Raw genomic sequence first — 6,678 nt, forward strand, 5'->3', positions numbered from 1 at the left:
CTTGTTTAAATCATTGGACTGCAGTTATGCTGGTGTACCATCTTGGGGGAGTTTTAGTCGAACGAATTGACCCTGGTAATTATTGTTTGCTTTTTAAGCCTGTTACTTATTCCATTGGAGGACTTTTGCCAAACTGGTAAGTTGTGAGGATGTAAACACACCAACACCTGTTGTCAAATGGTGGAAAAGAGCAAAACACAGCCACACAAACACACACACACACGCGCGCGCACACATGCACATACAAACTGTTTCCATCTACAAAATCTGCTCACAAGGCTTTGGTCAGCCTGAGGCTGTAGTAGAAGAGACTTGCCCAAGGTGCTATGCAGTAGTACTGGGATTGGATCTGCAACTACATGTGTTAACTGTGAACCAACCAAAGCCTTGTGAGTGGATTTGGTAGATGGAAACAGAAAGAATCCTGGAATATGTCTACACCAGCATCACATAACCAGCCCACTCAAAAGTACCTTGGATCGTAGGGTGACATGCTGTGCTTGAAGAGACCTATTGATTCAAGTACATCAACATCAATATCAAAATCAAATCAAATCTTTTGAGGCCTTCGTTAGATTTGAAAACCTTCTGGCATACATTGCATTCAAAGGTGTGCAAAGAAATATAGGCAGAATAGTTGGTGGAGGTTCGTTTTCCATGGGTTCGCAAATGAGATTTGAGCCCAGCAAAAGAAAGGCATGGTTTGTTACCAACTATGCACACAAAAATGTCATTGTGATTCACCTTCTCGATTGTAGCATTCTTCCTTAAATCTCTCTTGAGTCTGGCATGTGTTATCCTGGTCTCATCAAATGCTTTCACTCCACTCCACACTTTTGCTTGCCATCCAGCTCGATCCGAAACAAGGGTTTCTATGTCCTCTATATAAATAAACACACACACACAAAGAACATTGCAGTGAAATGACTAAGTGACTGAGAATTACGAAAATCATATGCTAGATTCAGGAGTTCATATGGATCACATTTATCATATGCATATGTATATATGTGTATATCTATGTATCTATATATCATCATCATCATCGTTTAACGTCTGCTTTCCATTCTAGCATGGGTTGGACTAACTAGCATAAGGAAATTAAATTTCAGGGCTTAGTTGATGAGGCAGACGATGCAGTTTTCAGGTCTACAAGCTCTGGGGTAAATTGCAGTGGGGTTGGGTGGGGCAGCTTCATGTTAGGGAACGAAGGGATTACTATGAGAGGGGGAAGGAAAGGGGAGCAGAGCAGGTTCCTGTTGAAGGATCTGGATCCTGTAGAAGGATCTGGCATGGAAGGGGAAAGCGGTGGAGATAGATAGATAGATAGATAGATAGATAGATATATAGAAAGTTACAGAGAGAGAGAGAGAGAGAGAGAGAGAGAGAGAGAGAGAGAGAAATACAGACACGTTCGGTTGTTCTGCAATTGTTTCTTTACCAGAAGATCAGTTGAGTAGATCTCTGATGGAAGAAATTCCAGCTGTGACTATTTCCTGTTGGAGCATTTGCGAACAAGTCCTGTTGAATTCAGCTGTGAATAATGGGTTTTGTCACCGATATTAACAAAAGAAAAAAAATAAACAACCATATAATCGAATACACATACATAAGCTAATTTCCACTTTACGCTGTTACTTATATACACACACGCATTTTCTTCTCTAAGGAACCACAGATATATTAGTTATAAGCTCTTCGTTCAAAATAGCTTATAGAGTTATGGAGAGAACCGCATAGAAGCTTAGTACATGCAAAGTAAGATTTATATCAACTGCTGTCTAAACTACCATGACACCATATCTCAGTTTCATCTTTGGAATACAAATCACAGCCAAAAGTATGAATAAATTAAAGATCAATTATAGATTAATAAATACAAGTTATTTCATGGGAGAAGAAGTTTATCTAGATAATGTAAAGTTGTTACAATAAAGAATTTTCAGCCACACATGATCAGAATGTTGTTATAAGAGTCTCATGTATATATCATCCTCATCTTCATCATCATCATCATTGTTGTTGAATGTCTGCTTTCCATGCTGGCATGGGTTGGTTGGTTTGAATGAGGACTGGCAAGCCAGAGGCTGTACCAGGCTCCAATCTGATCTGACAAAGTTTCTACAGTTCGATGACCTTCTTGATGCCAACCCCTCCGAGAGTGTAGTAGGTGGTTTTTATATACCACTGGCATGGGGGCCAGTCAGGTGGCACTGGCATTGACCACGCTTGAATGGTGCTTTTTATGTGCCACCGGCTCAGGAGTCAGTCAGGCGGTGCTGGCATCGACCACAATCAAATTGTGCTTTTTGCATGCCACTCTGGTGGCACTGGCATCAACCATGCTCAAATGGTGCATTTTATGTGCCACCGGCATGGGAGCCAGTCAGGCGGCGGCGGTATCGACCACAGTCGCATGGTGCCTTTTACATGCTACCAGCACAGGCGTCAGTCAGGTGGCACTGGTATTGGCCATGATTACAATTTCAATTGTGTCTGTGTGTGTATGTATATATATATATATATATATATATATATATATATATATATATATATATATATATATATATGCATATATTGGAAGGTTTGGAGGTGATGTACAGGAATTATATATGAGAAAAAATAATAAGGTACTCAGATATAGGGATGGTTGTACATTTACAGATTTTTATTAAAATGTCACATGTTTTATAAATAGCGCTTTCACCTAGTCTTGTAGGGTTTTCATATATATATGCATATATATATATATATATATATATATATATATATATATATATATATATATATATATATATATATATATATATATATATATATTATAAAAATAAAAAATAAAAAGGGATTTGTATGATAGTGTATAGAGGAATATATTATTTAAAAGAGTTCCAACTCTATCTGTCTTTTATGTTTTATTTATATTCTTATAAAATTAATGTGGGATATAGAATATGGAATATACAATATAGATAGTAAAATGAAATGAAGTATTGAATATCTTATTGAATATACGAAATATTGAGTATTAAATATATATAAGGGTAGGGGCTAGTATACTTTCCTGCTTCATAGCAATCATCAAGGTCCCGTCTGACAGAAACAGCTGTAAGACATTGTCCCATCTTCAGTCACTAGATGTCCTTTTTTAATTACTGATATGACATAATATGTCACATGCGTTTATATATTGTTTTCTTTGTCCTCTTGGTTAAAAAATAAACAGGTAAATTGACACAATACGATATCTGGAAGTTGATGAGCACCACATATTCCCCTCCATTTTCTTATTGCTACATATATATATATATATATATATATATATATATATATATATATATATATATATATACATGCATACACACACATACATATAAATAGAGTATATATGTTGTTGTTGGCACTCCATCGCTTATGACGTCGAGGGTTCCAGTTGATCAGATCAACGGAACAGCCTGCTTGTGAAATTAACGTGCAAGTGGCTGTGCACTCCACAGACACGTGTACCCTTAACGTAGTTCTCGGGGATATTCAGCGTGACACAGCGTGACACAGTGTGACAAGGCTGACCCTTTGAATTACAGGCACAACAGAAACAGGAAGTAAGAGTGAGAGGAAGTTGTGGTGAAAGAGTACACCGGGGTTCGCCACCATCCCCTGCCGGAGCCTTGTGGAGCTTTAGGTGTTTTAGCTCAATAAACACTCACAACACTCGGTCTGGGAATCGAAACCACGACCCTATGATCGCGAGTCCGCTGCCCAAACCACTGGGCCATTGTGCCTCCACATATATATATATATATATATATATATATACATATACACACACATACATATAAATATAGTACATATGTACTTACATGTATATTCAACATATATGTATGTATGTGTGTGTGTGTGTGTGAAATATACACATGTATAGGAATCTTTTTTTCCTATTACCACAGATCATTACGCTCAAACAGCCCCAGATATATCTTGATGTTTATATTTTCCCTCCTCATCCTTTCTTCCCCCTTTTTTTTTAATATTTTTATTTTTATTTCCCTAGCACTCATTCTCTCGCTAACATCTGTTTCATTCTCCTCTACATATCTTCATAACCTTTAAGAACACCCCCCCGCACCACCACCCACACCGCACACCTTTAGAACTCTATCTTAAAACATGTTACACTCATGCTTTGTTTTAAGATCCAAATGAACCCATGTTTATCTCAAACACCCATTTTTTCTCCTTTCTCTCTCCCCCTGCCATCTCCATTATTTTACCCTCTATTTAGTAGTTCCCTATCATATCCCTTGGTCCCTTCATCACCCCCCCCCCTTATGCTTCATCTTACCCTGCTTATCTCTCTCCTCTGATTTGGTTGATTTATATTTATATTTTCATTTCCCATCCCCTATTTCGGCTATGATTAATGTATTCCTATGATCAGCTCCTGCTACCCAACCTTTCTCATTATTCAGCTTTATAGCCCTTGGTTGGAGGACATCTTTCACTCACTGACTCACCCTCACTCTATAGTCCTACCTTTTCTTTTCTTTCCTACCTGTATTTCCACCCTTGTTTCTCCATGCTCTCTCTCTCTCTCTCTCATTTAATATTTTCGTTCTTTCCTCATCTCTGCATGGTCCTTTGCATTCAAGGCACAGACCTCACTACCATGCAACAACACTCTTCACACACATGCATCATATGATCAACATTTCACACTCAGAGAAAGAACTTTCCCTACCAACAGAAGTAACAACTGTCTGAACTTTCTCCACCCTGTTCTTATTCTAGCAACTGTGCTTTCAGAACATCCACCACCACTGCCAATTAGGTCACCCAAATAAGAGAAACTATTTTCTACTTCTAAGGATTCTCTTGGGATATCCAAGAAAAATTTATTTCTAATGAATTCTTAATATTATTTCTGTGCAACTGTCTTCTTTCTCTTATAATATTGTGATTTCACTGCATGTCTTGTGTGTCCATAGCTTGTATTACATACACTGTGTAGAATTTTTACCTGCTAATTTCCTACATATCAAGCAGAGTCATTTTTGAAAAGGAAGAAGAGTCCTGTCTATTTTCCTGCTAACTACAACTTTAGTCTTTGCCAGTGGTGGCTCTTAGATAAAATTAGTTGGAGTGCTGCTTCAGGAAATTTTTAGCCATTGTTTTAATATTGTGTAAAAGGAAACAAATATATAAAAGAAAATTTATACATAAACTTGATCGGTTCACGTTTTAGCCACTGCTGGGTAGTGTGTTTAATTTGTTCACTGAACACTGCAATGAATTCCCCTTTGTTTTCCAAAAATCCTCCCTGAATCACAAAATAAGGGGCAAGGGTGGAAATCTGTCCTATTTTTCAAATCCTGGCAGCAACACTGTAGCTGGAAGCAGGATAATAATCTAATTCTACACTTTATCACATTCAAGAATATAAACACATTTTTAAGCACAACACATGAGGAGTTAAAAAGAAACACTATTTTTCACCAGCACACCAGGGTTGGAACTGCGGGAATGACAGTGCTCTCTCTCCCTAACATGCAGCTTCCTATCTCGGACTTGTGAGCAGGCACACAACAGCCAAACACCATGTCACTGGAACTGTGAAGCAGACAGTTCTATACAGGGATTTTTGTATTTTATTCATAAACTAGGGGATGGCTAGTAACATTAAGCTTAAGGGTTATATAATGTACAAGTATAACGAGAGAAGTAAAGAAAAAAGGATTCATAATATTTAATGTTATCGATAATATTGAGTGGAAATAGCGGGGGGGGGCTACAGTTCTGCAGTGCTTATACACAAGCCACCCCTTGTCTTTGCTAAAATTAATTTAAGACCCTTTAGTTCCAGACTTTAATTTCACACATGTAATTCCTGCCCTAATTCTACTACACATTCCACAATACAAGAAGGAATGTCAGCATATAGTTCTCAAGGACAAATGGTTTTAAATTCCTTCCTCTGTTATGGAGTGAAGGACGATGATGAACAGGCATTGACTGACAATCAAACCTTGATGAACCCCTGCTTGTACACAAAATCTGTTGCTGTACTCATTGCTAACTTATTTTACTTGTGCATTGTTGGCATGTCCCTCAAAAGCCATTTGTTTACCCTGACCTACCTCAAGGACCAACAGATCAGGAAGTGAGAGACCCTGCCAAAGATCTTTTCCAAGTCAATAAACACCAAGTACAATGGATTATTTTTGTCAAATACTTCTGAAACTAGAATGAAAACATCACTAGTGCTTCTCCCTGGCAGAAAACCAAATTGTATTCTAATTTCATTTAACATTTTTTCCTAATTAATCAGGCTATAATATAACTCTTTCCAGAACTTTTATGATCTGTTCCATTACTGGAGCCACAGGATATATATACCCACCAGCCTGGAGCATAAAAAGGCTGACCTTGGCTTCATGGGGAGAGAATGCAACTCTTTAAATTATACATTACAAATGATCGCAATGCCTGCAACAATAAAAGTCTGCAAGACCATTCTAAGGTTTACAGGATGGTAAACCAAACAAGATACTTTCCTTCACAACCTTGCTACAAAAAAGATGCACATGTATTTTCTATGTGGTATACATATCATACTTTACCAGATTCTCACTTAAATCAGGAATGACAGAACATTGAGCTGTTCTTGAAGACAGTAGAAAATGT

At 37.6% G+C, this 6,678-nt stretch overlaps 1 long non-coding RNA gene across 1 annotated transcript in view; it reads right to left on the reverse strand.

Moving 5' to 3' along the window:
- Positions 1 to 4,915: 4,915 nt before the first annotated feature.
- Positions 4,916 to 6,678, reverse strand: part of LOC149133052 (uncharacterized) — a 138,293-nt gene continuing 136,530 nt past the window's right edge. Inside the window, exon 2 of the long non-coding RNA XR_016243823.1 lies at positions 4,916 to 6,678. This exon is cut by the window's right edge and continues 15 nt beyond it. This is a non-coding gene — a long non-coding RNA (uncharacterized LOC149133052).

This window comes from Octopus bimaculoides, chromosome 12, assembly GCF_046866305.1.
Source record: "Octopus bimaculoides isolate indiv1 chromosome 12, ASM4686630v1, whole genome shotgun sequence".
Classification (NCBI taxonomy): domain Eukaryota; kingdom Metazoa; phylum Mollusca; class Cephalopoda; order Octopoda; family Octopodidae; genus Octopus; species Octopus bimaculoides.